The sequence below is a fragment of the Protopterus annectens genome, chromosome 3.part0 (genome assembly GCF_019279795.1).
Source record: "Protopterus annectens isolate FY-2018-M chromosome 3.part0, PAN1.0, whole genome shotgun sequence".
NCBI lineage: Eukaryota > Metazoa > Chordata > Ceratodontiformes > Protopteridae > Protopterus > Protopterus annectens.
In genome coordinates this window covers 1928797717-1928815903 of record NC_056731.1, presented here as the reverse complement: position 1 = coordinate 1928815903, position 18187 = coordinate 1928797717, and the positions used below count along the sequence as shown (strand labels likewise).

The window sequence follows — 18187 nt, the reverse complement described above, 5'->3', positions numbered from 1 at the left end:
TCAGCACTTGCTCCTAAAGCATTTTTTATACAGGTAAAGCACTCTTAAACAAAAGAGAGTACTTCATTCACCTAAATTCCCTTGAGTACCCATTTCCCTATAGGTCCTTTCTGACTCAGTTACACAGCAATCTTTTTCACTATTTCTAGCATATCGAAGGGTCAGTTGCTGGCGTCCTCTCCTATTCAGCTGGTGAATCTGGGAATCTTGAGGCAATGTTACAATTGCCTCATGTACACAGACAACCCTCTCCTCCTCCCAACAAATACAAATATATGCGAGAGATGCAACTATATAGCCAAACTGGAGGCTGAGGTCTCTCAATTCAGTACTGGCAAGACCAGTCAGGAGGAGAAGGTAACCACGCACACCACAAACCCAGTCTCACATAGAACTATCACAACTGCAAACCAAACACATAAACACACAAAAACATACTGTGAGGGACTGATTAAAAATCTACCAAAACAACAGAGGCGTCCAAAGCAGACACCCAAGCAACCACCACCTCAAGACATAGCACATGCAACACATAGTTCACAAAGTCAGTGTGCTAAACAGCCACAGCCCTTAAGGCCAAACAACATGCCAGACACACTTGTAATAGGTGACTCCATAGTCAGACACACTGACGTCCCGCTCACCAGACTGAACAAGGAAAAGGTCACAGTAAGCTGCCTGTCGGGAGCTAGAATCTGCCACATAACACAAGCACTCAGGTCACTCCACAGCAAGTACAAATATGACTCAGTCATTGTACATGCCGGTGTGAGCGACCTGAGGCGATACCTCCCTGGACTACATGAAAAGAGACATAGAGGAGCTATCTGATTATGTAGCCCAGGCGGTATGACCCTGACCCTGAGCAGCATCTTACCCTCACCAAGAATGATGCCACAGTACAAAGACCAAAATGATCAGTTTTAACAATTGGCTTAATTACTGGTGTCATTCTAAGGGGATCCAATGTCTGTCTGCTTGGGATGACATGCTTGACAAGCCACGCTGCTTCACAAGGGATGGCTTGCACCTGTCACCCTGGGCTTCGGATATTGGCCAAGGCTCTTGCCACCCCATAGTGCCTTTTTAGGCAAGGCTCAAATGACAAACCTACCTCCCTAGAAAACACAAGTGGAAAAAAACTAAGGGTAATGCTGCTCAATGCCAGAAGTCTAAACCTCAAGATGCATGCCCTCGAAGCCCTCCTCAGTATGGAGAACATCGATGTCTGTGCAGTGACTGAAACATGGTTCAAGGCTCCTGAGAGCACCCCAGCACTATCAGGTTTTACCTCATATCATGCTTTCCGGCCCCAAAACTTGGACCGAACCACAAAAGGAGGGGGAGTATCCATATTCATCAAAGATACCCACACCTCCAGGTTAGTGGCAATGCACGAAGCATCGGAGACCATCCAGGTGCAACTAACCATAGGCAAAACTGCCTTACAGTTTGTAGCATGCTACAGACCACCCTCTCAAACTCAGGAACCCCACACAGCCTTCCTGAAGACACTGGAGAGTATGAATGGCTCTCCAAATACCATCATATTGGGAGACTTCAACTACCCAAACATAGACTGGGAACATTACTCAAGCCCCAACACCCTAGCCCAAAGGTTCCTAGAATTCATAAACTCAAATGCAATGGAACAACTAGTCACCATTCCCACAAGAGGAGACAATATACTAGACCTGATCATCACAAACATGGGGACAAAATGCTCTACACTGGAAGTATATCCCTCTTTGGTAAGATCAGACCATAAATTAATCTCACTGGAAATCCACATCCGGTCCCCACCCCCTGCACAAAAGACCACAGTGAAGAACTTCTCAAAAGCCAACTTCACACTTCTTAAGACTGAAGTGGTATCCTTCAAGGACCCTGGGCCAGTGGAAACCACAACCCACACTGCTGAATCCTTTGCAAATGCCTTCTACGGGCACCTTCAAGAATGCATGGATCATGCAATCCCAAATAAAACCAAGACCCATTCCCCCAAAAGCAGGCGCCCAGTCTGGTGGACCCCAGCCATAAACAAACTTTACAACAGGAGGAGGAAGCTACTACATGACAGAGCAAAATCCCTAAAAGGGAAGGCATCTCTGATCAGTACTAGCAAAAAACTACGATCACTCATAAAATCATCCAAGGCCAACTTTGAGAGAAAAATCGCAAAAGACACAAAAGATAATCACAAGGCCTTCTTTAGCTATGTTAGAAACCTGGGTGGAAACTCCCAGATATGCTCAGAGTTAGTCCAAAATGACACAAAATACACTGAACCCACTGACATTGCCAACATTCTGGCAGACAGGTTCAGTGCAAATTTCTCCTCCCCCTCCACCCCAAAAGGAGAAATAACTATCCCAGCACAGTGTAACCTCCCTAACATCTCAGATGCCCAGGTGAGAGCCGCCCTCTCTAAAGCTAAAAACACAGCATCAATGGGACCGGACGGTGTCCCGGGCTGTGTGCTACATGAACTCCAAGAGGAACTAAACCCACACATAAGGCTGCTGTTTAATCTTAGCCTTACTACAGGATACGTACCCAAAGAGTGGCGTACGGCAACAGTGGTCCCACTTCACAAAGGCGGTGCTTCTACGGACCCTGGAAATTACCGCCCCATAAGCTTGACGAGCCTGGTCTGCAAAGCTATGGAGAGGATCATTATGGAACTCATAAACAAAGACATTGGGGACCTACAGACATTGGATCCTACCCAATTTGGCTTTGTCAAGGGCAGATCCTGCCTTTTGAACTTGGTCGACTTTTTGAAACAGTCACTAAGGCCATTGATGAGGGTAAGGCAGTTCACACAGCCTACCTTGACCTTGCAAAAGCCTTACACAATACCCCACTCGGGCATCATAGACAAACTCACCAGCTTAAATGTAAACCCATATGTCACAAGATGGGTTGCAAACTGGCTCAAGGACAGAACCCACAGGGTCAGAGTTGCTGGAGCTATGTCAGACTCTAAGCCAGTCACAAGCGGTGTCCCACAGGGCTCAGTCCTGGGACCCCTCTTGTTCGGCATTTATTTTTCCGAGGTACAGGCAAACATAGTAGGATTGTGGCTGACAAAGTTCGCAGATGACTGCAAACTGGGCGCCATAATTGATACTCCAGCGGACACAAACATCCTTCAGAGAGGCCTCATAGAAATGGATAATTGGTGCCAGAGCCATGGCCTTAAGCTGAACGCCAAAAAATGTATAGTCATACCCTTTGGGAAAAACAAGGTACCCACAAATTACCACATAGGTGGTAATCCATTAAATCTGGAAGAGGTAATCAGGGACCTAGGGACCCAGGTTCACAGTAACCTCTCATTTGACACTCACATTGCCAAAGTGGTTAGGAAGACCTTCTATATTGCCCACCTTATCATGAAGGGTTTCACATCTAGATCAAGAGAGGTCATTGTGCCCTGTACTCTTCTCTTATCAGGCCAATGATTGAGTACAATGCCCCATTTGGGATGTATCTTACCCGACACCTGCAGCAGTTGGAAAGACCCCAAAAGTTCCTCACCAAGAGGATAAAGGGTCTTAAACATATGTCATATGCTGCCCAACTGAGAAAACTCCAGCTCTATTCAGTCACATACCGCCTACTCAGAGGTGATCTGTGCCTGACGTACAAGGCCATGTCCAATCCGGAATTAATGGACATGCTCCACCTCAGAAAATCCAAATCCATCAGAGCCACGAGAGCAAGAGACTTAAACCTCAACACAGAAATAAATAGGACATGCTGGAGGGACAGATTCATAACCCAGAGGCTCCCTACACTCTGGAACAGAATCCCAATCCATGTTAGGCAGAGCCCCTCACTAACTCTATTCAAGAGAAATCTTGACGAGTGGATGGGAGATCGTAGGTTTACCCCGGGGGTCATCTCTGTGTCACTACTAGACAGAGGCACAGTAAACTAAACCCTAAAAGGGTGTAGTATTCTCATCCTAAGGGGTGGTGAAAGCCACACACACTCCGGCTAGGCTTATAAATGCTCTAGGGCAGATAGCCTAGTATGAACCTATGAACCTATGAACCTATAATCTCGACGAAACCTGGGTTTCAAAAAGGAAGAAATGTGAGTTTGCTCACTGGGAAGGGCAGGAATGCAGCTGTGGCACCTTCTGGCAGCTTTATCAAAGTATTCTGAGCTATTACTTGAGCCAACTTTAATTGCATTACATATGGAGGGGGTAATGTGACAAGCAGCCCATTGCTGCTCCTCAAAAAATAAAATATGCCAATGGTCCAGGCAGATCAGGCAGATTTGGCTGAATGTTAAGCATTGGCAGTCAGATATATTTGCAAAACCAGTCCAGCAAGGAGCAGATAATGTCAGAGCAGTAAAAAGAGCCAGGAAATTGACCAAGACATTCATTAGACAAAAGGCAAGAGAACTGGGGGGGGGGGGGTACTGCACCACACTAATAGTTCACCAGAACTGCACAGCAGTTTTGGAGTTCACTTGTCACATTCAGGAACAAAGTTATTTATAGAAAACCTTAAAGAAGAAATCGTAAAGTTGGCAGATGTGCTTGGGGAGAAGATAGCATGTAGGACAAGCCATCTTTCTGTGCTGGAAGGGCAGATGTGGAAAACAAAAATTGCAAAGGAGTGTGCTTGGCCTGGGGAGTGGTGCAGGAATGGAGAGCTTAGCCCTTCCCTGGGTGGGCCACCCTATGATGTAGCACGCAGGCTGGGGGCCACAGCTTGGGGTCCTGCAAGTGGCAGATCCCATCAGCCACTAGTATCTGGCTGAAAGGTGACAGGGGACTGTTGGCGATTGCTTTTAGATTCCTTCAGTCATTGATGTTGGCTGAGGATTTACAGGGACTACGGTGATATGTTATGGCATGGTTGATTGGATCTGACATTCTTCCAAATTCTGCCCTTTGCACACATTTGAATTTTCTTGGTTGGCATTGATTATGATCTCGCAGTGCTTTGATACCTAATTTGATTGGCATAGTAAAAACATGGCTGCGGCCCTTTCTTTAAAACAAGTGTGTGGTGTGATTTGTAAAATGATGTGCATGTTTATTTTCATCCAACTCAATCAAACTCTATGTCACAGGTTATACAGCTTGTAGCCTTAACTTGTGCCAAATTCCAAAAGCTTTGTGAGAAAATGCATAAACATAGTCGTCCTCATTTGGCATTGCTTATATACAGACATCAGACATATTTTTTCAAAACATTTAGAATTGAAATGAAATTCATCTTATTGTCAGTAATGTGTGGTATTTTGCTTAATCTTGCTAAAAGGTGAATATTTTTTCATAAGTATAGCAGTAGGACTAAGGACTGAGGAAGTCAGTGGCTGGAGAAATGTTAAGATTATTATTTTGTCATGGTTTGTTAAAATTTTGCTGTAAGATTGGGGTAATATTAAGGATAAGTCTGGCAATGGACCTAATGCAAATAATTTTAAAGTCAGTTATCTCTGCATTGTTTTGACAGATGTGTGTAATACTACAATGCTACGTGAGGTCATTTTTTTTTGCAGACAGGATTGTGATTTTAATTTACTGAAGATGCTGAAGTAGGTCAGATTCCTGCACCACTATTTTACGCTCCTGCACATCCTATTTGGTGAGAAATGCAGTTGTGAGATGAACTGATTTATTGACTTTATTTTCTTTCACTTTTTAGTTGGAAGAGACCTTCTCAGAAGTCCCATTTTCAGACAATTTGATGGTACTCTGCAGAAATAGAATAATTAATTTATACAATAGTCATGCAATATTGAATACAGGAAGGGCATGAAAAAAAATCTTTAGGATAATATATTATAGATTTCTGTTCGATATAAAGCTGTTATTGGTGGGTTAATCAGAAAGGTTCAGCACATATGCAGCTATAGTGGATATATATATATATATATATATATATATATATATATATATATATATATATATATAATGTACAGACTCATGTTAAAATGCCAGGTTTTTGTGATATAAAAAATGAGACCACAATAAATCCTTTCAAAATTTTTCCCACCTTTAATGTGACCTATAACCTGTACAATTCAATTGAAAAGCAAACAAATCTGTTAGGGGAAAAAATATAAAAAATAAAAAACGTACAATATGTTGGTTGCATAAGTGTGCACACCCTTAAACTAATACTTTGTTGTGTGCACACCCCTAAACTAACACTTTGTTGAAGCACTTTTTGATTTAATTACAGCATTCAGTCTTATTGGGTACACACCTGCCATCAGTTAAAGAGACTGATTAACCCCAAATAAAGTTCAGCTGTCCTAGTAGGATTTTCCTGACATTTACTTAGTTGTCTACTACAGCAAAGGTCATGGTTCACAGAGAGCTTACAAAGTATCAAAGGGATCTCATTGTTGAAAGCTACCAGTCAGGAGAAGGGTTCAAAAAATTTCCACAGCAATGGATATACCATGGAAAACAGTGAAGACAGTCATCAAAAAGTGGATAAAATATGGGACAACAGTGACTTTGCAAAGAACTGCACGTCCCTCCAAAATTGATGAAACGACAAGACAAAAACTGGTTAAGGAGGCTGCCAAGAGACCTACAGCAACACTGAAGGAGCTGCAGGAATTTCTGGCAAGTACTGGTTATGAGGTCTATGTTATAATCACAAAGGTTTAATAGTTCGAATGCATAAACATCAAACTGTATGCATCGAACTATTAAACGATCGAACACCTATAAAAATATTTTTAGGACCAAAAAAAAAAAAAACTAATGAGTGTAAGCCCCCCTGCACCCCCCCGCTACTTAAATATACCAACTCCAAGATCGCGCTACAGTGTAGGAAAGGGAAATCTTCCCTTTTTGCACTATACTCCATTAAAGTGCGATCTCGGAGTTGGTATATTTAAGTAGCGAGGGGTGGGGGTTGCAGGGGGGCTTGCTCCCTGCCTAAACACCCTTTACTTGTTTTCTTTTTTTTTACAGGGTCTACTAGAATTTCGATGGTTTAATGTTTCGATCACTAAAGTTCGATATTTAGTGATTTGAAGCATTAAACCTTCGAGATTCTAATACAGACCCCTGGTTATGTACTGCATGTGACAATCTCCCGTATTCCTCATATGTCTGGACTATGGGGAAGGGTTGGAAGATGGAAGCCTTTTCTTAGACAGTAAAACATCCAGGCCTGGCTAAAATTTGCAAAACAATACATCAAGTCTCCCAAAAGCATGTGGAAAAATGTGTTATGGTCTGATAAGACCAAGGCTGAATTTTCTGGACACAATTCCAAAAGGTACGTTTGGCGCAAAAACAAAACTTTGCATCACCAAAAGAACACCATCCCCATGGTGAAGCATGGTGGTGGCAGTATCAATGTTTGGGGTTGCTTTTTTTCAGCTGGAACTGGGGCTTTAGTCAAGGTGCAGGGAATATTGAACAGTTCCAAATACTAGTCACATTTTGCCCAACACCTTCAGGTGTCTGCCAGAAAGCTGAAGATGAAGAGGAATTTCACCTTTCAACATGACAATGACTCCAAGCATACATCCAAATCAACAAAAGAATAGCTTCACCAGAAGAAAATTAAAGTTTTGGAATGGCCCAGCCAGAGCCCAGACCTAAATCCAACAGAAAATCTGTGGGGTGACTTGAAGAGGGCTGTGAGATGCCCTCGCAATCTGACAGATTTGGAGTGCTTTTGCAAGAAAGAGTGGGCAAAGATTGCCAAGTCAAGATGTGCCATGCTGATAGACTCCTACCCAAGAAGTTTGAATGCTGTAATTAAATCAAAAGGTGCTTCAACAAAGTATTAGTTTAAGAGTGTGCACACTTACGCAACCATCTTATTGTGCATTTTTTATTTTTTATATTTTTTTCCCCTAACAGATTTGTTTGTTTTTCAGTTGAATTGTACAGGTCACATTAAAGGTTGGAAAAGTTTTGAAATTATTTATTGTGGTCTCATCTTTTTATATCACAAAAACCTGGTATTTTAACAGGGGTGTGTACACTTTTTATATCCACTGTATGTATATATATATATATATATATATATATATATATATATATATATATATATATATATATGTTTTACCATCAAAATGTTGACCATCACATCATTGAATCCATTTACACAAACTCTGAACTCCGACTTCTGAAAACCTTGAACACAGATAATCCAAACCGCAAAATCTCGCCCCCTTTTTGAGCCATGCTAGCACTTGTTTTAGGTGTGGAGCGGTCAGAAATGTCACTATTTGGTTTTATTTCAGCATTCTGAGATTTTGGCAGGATGGATTTTGCTCAATAGTTTGAAGTTGTGAAGAAATGGTGTGGCGCAATCCACATTTTGATGGTAAACCTCATATATATATATATATATATATATATATATATATATATATATATATATATATACACACACACACACACACACACACACACACACACACACACACACACACACACATGTATATATGTGTGTGTATATATATATATATATATATATATATATATATATATATATATGTGTGTGTGTGTGTGTGTATATATATATATATATGTGTGTGTGTGTATATATATATATATATATATATATATATATATATATATACTTAACTCCCCTTATATACAAACCTTTTCAAGTTGTCACACCTGCAACACAAGAGGAAAATATTTATTTATGTATTTGTTCATTCATTTATTTCACATTTGTTAACCGAGTTGGTTCAGCTGAGCACAGGCCCATTTTCAGTGGAGACCCGAGGAGAAAAGCTCCATTAAAATGTACAAATTATTTATTTATACAGTTTTCACAAAACTGAGTAATACTAATAACAGTTATACAATAATCACAGAGTTGAGTTATACAAAAACAGAGACAGTAACAAGTATAATAAAACACGTAGTAAAGTTGGTACACTATTTATAGTATATACACAGAGGACTTGTAACAAATAATAGAGGAGAAGAATTATTATATGTTAGTTAAAAATTAATGAGTATATGCCATCATCTGATTTTTTTATAAGTAAGACATGTTGTATGCTTAAGAAGGTAATTCTAAGAAGTGAAGATAGTGGTAGTGACAGTTAAGTAGGAATAACTGTATAAAAGAAGACCAAAAACTCAAAACAAACTGCCATGTAGACTAGAATCCAAATAGGTACAAAATTTATTAAGACAAATAATCCAAGGTAAGCACTTTCGTTTGGTAGCTATCATCAAACTTCTTCAGACAAAGTAATAGAGCAACTGCAATCCAAGTTATACTACAAGAACACACCCTACCTCATTAATCAATTAAAATCAATTAAAAATCATACCAAATTTTTAAAAGGACATATTCCCTAATTACACATATAAATACAAACACATACGTAAATAATGCAATGAAATTTTTTTTTTAAATAATGTAATGAAAAGTTTATATATATATATATATATATATATATATATATATATATATATATATATATATATATAAACCCACATAAAAACATTACTTAAAAATATTAACAATAATAATAGTAATAATGTTTATGTTTACAAAACATACATATATATAATTATCTTCTTACATATATATAATTATAAAATATGTAAACATTTTATCTATCAAAGACTTTCAACTTCAATTTACTGGATATAGAGATAAGATCATTTAACCCAAGTAACTGGCAAGCATTAAGTAAAACCTGCCACCAGGTTTCCTTCTCCTCAAGGAATAATTTCCAAGGCCCCTAGTGCCAGTTAAGTAGGGTCCTGACAGGGGCATATCCATGACTTACAGAGGGAACTTCGTAATTATTTTTTGAAGCTGTTTGTGCTTGGGATACTACTCAAGGTGAGAGGGAGATTGTTGTAGAAATGAGGCACAGCGCATTTACATAAAATTTTGCCAATTGTTTTGTTGTATTTATATGTTTGTAGAAGGAATTTATCAGTACTTCGTAGTGGGTACGGAGGGGTATAGTAAGTTACAATACTAGAGAGGGAGAGACAGGCAGTGGGTTTCTTGAGTAGAAAGTGAGTTAGTTGGAGTTGTGAGAGTGTAAGATGGTGGGAAAGTTCCATCCAGTGAAGATTTTTTTGGGACCACACTGACAAATTTAAGCATCAGCTTATAAGATGTATTGCACAAATACATTTAGGAATAACCACCACTTTACATGTAAAAATAATAACATAGTAAAAAAAATTTAACCTGAAAAAACCCTCAGGCTCACAGTTACTGAAATGCATATCCTCCACAAGACTAAACTCTTACTTTAAACTATCTGAGCCTTTACAAGCTTAGAAAAGGTCCATTTATTTCCTTTTAAATAGTTGTGTTTTAGGTAAAAACATTAAACAGGCAAAACTTGTCAGTGCACTATGTGCAATGGTGCAAGTACTTCCAAGTACTGGTTTAATGTTTTATTACTGTCAAAAGACTCAACTATAAAACAGGTAAAGTGTCTGGGATGAGAACACCAAATAATTTTAATGAATTGCTAAGAAAAGAATCACATTGCCATGTTTTCTGACGCATGTGCTGTACACCTTACAAAACAGGGTAAACTAGAATCACATCGCCATGTTTTCTGACGCATGTACTGTACACCTTACAAAACAGGGTAAACTAGAATCACATCACCATGTTTTCTGACGCATGTGCTGTACACCTTACAAAATGGGGTAAGGTGGCTGTAAGCAGCAAAACTGTAGAATTATCCTTTAGTGTCTCGTCAGAATATCTGTATCACCTGTCAGAAACTCTGCATATATCTTAGTCAATTATTTAGGGATTATTAAAGAACAATGCATTGTCCTCAACATAGCTGGCTTTAGGCACCAGCGAACCCTGCGGTCGCTCTGGGCCCCCTGTTCCTGCGGGGCCCCCAACCACAGCAAGTTATCTTATCTTGATATTTTTTAACATGTTTGTCAAACCTACAAAAACTAGTACACAATTTTGTATACTTAATAAACTAGGTAGGTAATAGCAACACTTATTTATATCTCTTTTAAAATTCAAAGATATCCCTGGTTATAGTAACAGCATTTTATCATGTAACAGGCTTCACAATTCCACTAAATATTTTACCATTGACATAGTGTTTAGTTAAATCCTGCTAGTTACCATTCTGTCCACTAAAACTAAACATAGCCAGCTTTAGGGTACCTGCAATACCTGTGGTTGCAGGTGGGGGCCCTCAATCATCCCCACAAAAGCTACCACTGATTGTGTAAAAATGAGGAGAAAAAAATGTTCTGATTTCATGATTATGCTCTTTTACCTGAACAGGGCTGTGATCTCACCCTGTTAGGACAAAGCTGATAATGAACACGAAAGAGGAAAGCACTAGATAGATCGGTCACCCAGAGTGACCGATCTCAGTGCACACATTAGATTATTCGAGAAGCTGATGCTCCCAGTCTTTAGGGATGGTTTTAGTCTTTCAGGGAGTTTTATAAATACTGGCAGAACACCAGATTCTATAATCATCTTAGATCATCAATAAATAAATAAATAAATAAATATTTGCTGAATTCTTTGCAGTGTCACAAATAATAGCAGAATAAAGGCTCATAATCAGGAACATGTTTTAAATATTATTCAAATTCACTCAAAAAGTTAATAGAATAACACCTTTTGCATCAATATGCATTTTTGGACAATAAGTATAAAGCTCTGATTTATTGACTCTGTAATCATCAATAATTTAACAGCAAATCAAACTTTTTATGAAGGACAGAGCAAAATCAGAGAAGGTTTGTAAAGTCAGGGACAGTGACAGGTATGTATTACTCCTCAGTGCCAATATCAAAGTAAACATTATTGTCATTTAGACCCATACCTCAGTTCAGGCTAAACAAAATGTCATTGCGTTGAGAACTATGTGCAGACAATACATATAACATATATAATAAGAAAAACATTTGCACATTTGACATGATACTAGACATTATCATATTTTTGCATCCGTAACTATTAGCAGCACTTAGTATTGCATAGGTAGATATATTGCACAGTTGAAACTTTTGCAAAAAGACTAGAACATTTTCAGTCTCATGGAATGTTAACTTGTTTTATGAGTTTTTGCACAAAAAGTAAAGTGAGGCAAATAAAAGTGACTTTTCCCTGCTGCTGTATGATGACTGATCTGGTATAGCAGTACCATTGTTACACAATCTACTGCTATTTATTGAAATAAATATAAAACTGTTATTGATATGGCATATGCGTGTGTGTCTGTCTGTGTATATTTAAAAATATCACCGATTTTTATGTGTGCATACCCAACAATGCTGGGACACATACATTATTCTTCTGATTACCAGTAAAAAATGCAGCTAACAAGTAACTATATTTCAAAACTAAGGCATACAAAATATCACAGAACATTCAGACACTTAGATCTTCTGTGAGTGTGGTGGCCCCCACTCCTTAGTGTGCATAAATGGATAATCATCCCTGACTGTGTGGGGCCCCACAAAAGCTGTTACTGGTTGGGGAAAAATGAGGAGAAAAAATGTATTCATTTTCTGATTTAACCTGAACAAGGCTGTGATATGACCCTGTTAGAATAAAACTGATAATGGCCTCTGCACTCATTCGCACCCATTCTAAAACCTGCCCTGCACAGATGTGTGTGTGTGTGTGTGTGCGTGTGTGTGTGTGTGTGTGTGTGTGCGTGTGTGTGTGCTATAGGTGGCTGCATCTGGGAGTTAGGGTTAGGGATGAGGAGTAATGAAGCATTATTTATCTGTGTATGTGAGCAGTCACTTAAAATGCATGACTGTGGCACATTTAAACTCTACTTTCATCCTGCTCTAACCTCATAGGGATGCATATGCAGTGACTGTCCGTTTTGTGGGGGGTGAGGTCAGGGAGGAAGGCATATTCCCAGATAAGACCTGTGTGTGTATCCTCACAGTAACTGGCTTGTTAGTTTATTGTGAGCTACTCTTTTGTCAGCTTTGAACATTAAACCTTGGGCATAACTTATGTCTCCCTTGAAAGAAAAAAATAAATAAAATAACACTGAAATTCTTTTCTTACTCATGAGTTTTGTTCAGGCCACCTTTGGATTAAAAGTTTGAGAAAATGCTCTAAGATGCATCCCAGACCATCTGTAAACCTATGGCATTTTGGGCCCTTGCTTATTTATTTCCTAAATGATTATTACTGTGCTGTCTTGGTCAGGAAAGGTGTGTTTAAGGGATGCTAGGAAAACTAAAGCTGAACAGCAGCACTGAATTTCTTTCCTTATTCGTAATTGCAGTTCAAGCCATTATTGGATGAAAAGATTATGTAAAAAGAAAAAAAAACTTTAAAATGCACTTCAGAGAATATAGAAAGTTATGGCTTCTTGAAAAAAGCTGAAGAGTAAGGCAAAATGTGAGAAAAGGAAGAAAAAAATAATGTGCATTGTATGGGGAGCCCACGATTGGGGGGAGCAGAGGGGAGCACCGGAGGGTGTGGGAGTGGGGGGCTAAAACAGTAGGCATTGTCTAGGCTGCCATTTCACCCAAGTCCAGCTCTAACTAAATGCCAGTAACTTTGAAAGCCCCTCTGATATGGACCAACACATAGTGTGGTACATAGGTCATTTCTAGTGTAACAACACTGTAGCTGCAGTTCAGTCTGTGTGTACTACTCCTGAAAATTTGCAGCATGAATTACAAGGTTGATTAAGACGGGTGACAGGACGATACTCAGACTGAAGTGTCTAGGGGGCCCCTAACTTGACATTTGCTGGGGGACCCCAAAATGCTACCACCAGCCCTGGTCTTCGAAACTGAAAAGCCAGATCACAGTCAAATGGAGCCCTATGCCGGTTTAACAGATCAGGCCTCCTCCCACAGCAGCCCCTCCCAACTTCTCCCACCAGCTATTCCAGTGTCTCATTACTTTGCTATTTCCTCCCATTTACCATAAGCACTGTATAAACCTGTCAGTGTGAAGACTCTTTTCTTCTTTACTTCTGCAGTGATTACAGATATTTGGATTTAATTTAAAACTTTTATTTCAAATTTTATACAGCAAACACGATATCCATTTGCTAAACAAAACAGTACAGTCTTACAATGAAACAGACTTAGCATAAACAGTAAGCTGCTGTCTCCTTGAAACTCACGTGCATTGAAATGGCATTGAAACCCAGATTCAGTGAAAATGCATCAGGTGGATTAAGTTTACCTTTGAGCTGTTTTCAAACCATAGGCCTCTTGCACATATTTTTGGACCATGCATACATGCATATGTTCTTTGATGCACCATCCTGACTGTATTTAATTATATGCCTCGTGTTGTACAGCACCACTTGTTAAAGTGTGTTTTAAATTTGTAGGTTTGAATATTTTTTCAGTAAGCAATGAAACAAAACTTATGAACTAATAATGACAATACTACCCATTATAGAATGTTTCAACCACAAAAGGCCACTCAAATCTTTTTCATTACAATCCACTAATCAGCCAATAACTAAACAAAACTGTTACATATTGAAAGGGACAGTTTGTTTTGTGAGGATGTTATATATACCAGGCATAGATCACCTCTCAGTTACCTGTAGGAGACAGAGTACAGAGATAGGGCCTTAACGCGGTCTGTGTAGGACAGGTTACTCATACCCTGGATTCTCTTGGTGAAGAACCTTTGAGGGCATTCCGACTGTTGCAAGTGCCTGGTTAGGTACATGCCAAAGGGTGCACTGTACTCACTGATGCGTCTGATAAGGGTTGAGTGGAGGGGTACTATAATTTCCTTGGACCTTGATGCCATACCGTTGCTTATGAGCTGAGTGACATAGAATGATTTTCTTACTATCTTCACTACATGTTGGTTGAAGGCCAGATTAGTCTGTATATGTTAACAGATCTCTAATCAACTAATGCTTTATTTATAAAGTATAAAGGAGTGCAGTGTGTGTGTGTGTGTGTGTGTGTGTGTGTGTGTGTGTGTGTGTGTGTGTGTGTGTGTGTGTGTGTGCGTGTGTGCGTGTGTGTGTGTGTGTGTGTGTGTGTATTTTTATAACTGCATCTTTCATGTCTGTCGTTTTTTTTCATTATTTCATTTGCAAATGTAAGAGTGGTATTTCTTTTGTAAGAATTTGTCTTTTAGTTGTTGGAGGGTTAAAGTAGAATGTGCTCAGTGTTATTTTTGTATACTTTGTGTACTCCTTAGTCAGACTTCAAAAGTAACATTATTTGTGTTACTTTTGTTATTGGCTGTCATAATACACATTAAGAAGGAAGATAATATGTGAATTTCTAAAGACACTTAAGAAGCATATTTGTGATTATTTCTTTTGGTTTGTGTGCTAGTGAGACTAAATATGTAGCTGTATATGTGTTTTTGGTAGTTTGGCAGCCAAATATTGATGTAGTGAATAGTCAATAGTATATTCATATACTCACGTGCACCATTAAGCTAGATAATTATCAACATTGAGTTATGGCAATCATCACATTTATTGGAGAGCAGTTGGTCCTAAATTTGACAATAAAGCACATGAAACTATACTTTCAACTTGAAAGATGAAAACCAAAGAGCAAAGTATTTCAAATGATCATGTTTTTATATATGCCAGGAAAAAGAGGAAATAAAAAAAGAAAAAGGAATAGCACCCATGCTTTAATATTCATAGATCGCTACAATAAATGAAAGATAGAGCTGAGCTTCTTTTATTCTTTTCCTGTTTATACAGCACAAGGATTCAAAACAATGTGCAAAGAAATGGGAGGGAATGAAGGAAAGGCCTAAAAAGAGAAAAGGAGAGTGAATGGGTCACAAGACTCCCAAGGTAGAGTAGAAAGAGACGAAATAATGGAGAAGAGGTCAAGGAGATTACATGTATGACAGATAAACTCCACACAATATCAAAAATAGAGCAATTAGAAGGGGGTAGGTGACTCCCATTTCTATTATACCCCCCCCAAGTCAGCCTCATAGTCACAGCTGAAATATTTACAGCAACAGTTTAGCTTGGCACTTCAGTGACCCTGAAGTGATGGGACAAAAGCAGCCTTCACTAGTAAACTCTGCCAATTATGCAAACTAATGAAGGACATACTGATAAAACTACAAGGTCTTGTAGAAGTACAACACAATGTTATGCATGTTCCACATCTAGACGCTCACTTCCAGGATTATTGACCAAAAAATAACTACAAAGAGACAGTAAATACTGTTATGTTAATCCAGAGCAGACAATAAAGTATCACACTGCAAGAAAATGAGGTCTGCTCCCAAGCATTTTTTTGGGGACACACTGGTGACCTTGTTATAGGTGGTACATATTTAAATTCAATACACTATAACCTTAAGGTGTGAATAATGAGTTGGTTACAAAATATTTATTGTAGCATCTATTAGGGCCTTCCTATTAATGTGACCTTTGCCTTTCCTCCTCTCCTTCCAGTTGTACTCATTTTCTATCACGGTGAGGTATTAAAAACAATGCTTATATTCAGTAAACCATTTGAGTGCACCTAGGTTCATAGGTAGGTACTAGGCTATCAGCCCTAGGGCCTATACAAGCCTAGCCAAAAAGGTACCCTGGCTTTTGCCACCCAAGAAAATTATTTTCCTGTGCCCCTGTCGAGAAGAGCCACAGAGGTGATCCCCGGGGTGAATTTCCTATTTCTCATCCAATCATCAAGATTTTTTTTGAAGAGTGCTAATGAGGAGCTTTGTTTGATATAGATAGATAGTTTGTTCCAGAGTATGTGAAGTCTCTGGGACAGGAATCTATCCCTCCAGCATTTTCTGTTTATTGTGGTGACAAGGTTTAGGTCTTTAGAGCGTGTAGCTCAGAGGGATTGGGATTTCTTTAAGTGGAGCATGTCCAGCAGCTCTGGGGTTGACATACCTTTGTATGTTAGGCAGAGATCGCCTCTGAGTAGGAGATATGCGACGGAGTAAAGCTGGCGTTTTTTGAGATGGTCTGCATAGGGCATCTGTTTGAGGCCAGTAATCCTCTTTGTGAGGTATTTCTGCCACCTTTCCAGTTGTTGTAGATGTCTTGTGAGGTACATACCAAAAGGGGCGTTGTACTCTATAATAGGTCTAATGACTGACGAGTAGAGGGAAACAATGACCTCTTTTTTCATGGATGATAAACCTTTTGTGATGAGGTGTGCAACGTAGAAGGATTTCCTGACTACTGTGGTGATGTGATTATCAAAGAAGAGACTACTGTCCACCTGTGTCCCAAGGTCTCTTATCACACTTTCGGTGTTAAGTAGACTACCACCTATGTGGTAACTCATGGGTACAGCATTTTTACCAAAGGGGATAACAATGCACTTTTTAGCATTGAGCTTGAGGTCATGGCTTTGACACCAGGCATCTGTCTCAGTGAGGACCTTTTGTAGGATGTCCACATCGTTAGGAGTTTCAATTATGGCTCCTAGTTTGCAGTCATCTGTGAACTTCATTAGCCAAAGACCTTCGGTGTTAGCCTGTACTTCAGAAAAGTAGATACCAAACAGGAGAGGACCCAGGACTGAACCTATGGTACTCCACTTGTCACTGGTCTGAAGTTGGATTTGGAGTCTGCTACTTTCACAGTGTAGGTTCTGTCAGTGAGCCAGTTGGCAACCCATCTTGTGACATAGGGATTTATACCTAGTTTAGTGAGTTTATCCATAATTCCAGAGTGGGGGATGGTGTCAAAAGCCTTGGCAAGATCAAAATAGGCTGTGTGAACCACCTTACCCTCATCTACAGCTTTGGTGACTGCTTCAAAGAAGTCAGTCAGGTTTAGGAGACATGATCTGCCTTTTACAAACCCAAACTGGGTGGGGTCCAGAGTTTGGAGATTACCAATGTCTTTGTTTATAAGTTCCATGATGATACGTTCCATGGCCTTGCAGACGACGCTCATTAGGCTAATGGGGCGGTAGTTCCTGGGGTCTGTGGTAGCTCCCCCTTTGTGGAATGGGATAGCCATTGTTGTGTGCCATTCAGTGGGCACAAAGCCTGAGGTGAGGCTATGATTGAACATGGTGCTTAGGTGGGGTGCCAGTTCATTCAGTAGTTCATGTAGAACACAGCCTGAGAGGTTGTCAGGTCCCATGGATGCTGTGTTCTTGGCTTTGGAGAGTGTGTTTTTTACCTGTGTAGCCGTGATTACAGGAACTTTGCATTCTTCTGGTATAGAGATGGGCCCTGTAGGGGGTGAGGGGGGGTAAAGTTAGCACTGAACCTATCTG

At 39.6% G+C, this 18187-nt stretch overlaps 1 protein-coding gene across 1 annotated transcript in view; it reads right to left on the bottom strand.

Moving 5' to 3' along the window:
* Window positions 1-18187, bottom strand: part of LOC122797191 (unconventional myosin-Id-like) — a 2023191-nt gene that overhangs the window by 850654 nt on the left and 1154350 nt on the right. The window lies entirely within an intron of this gene.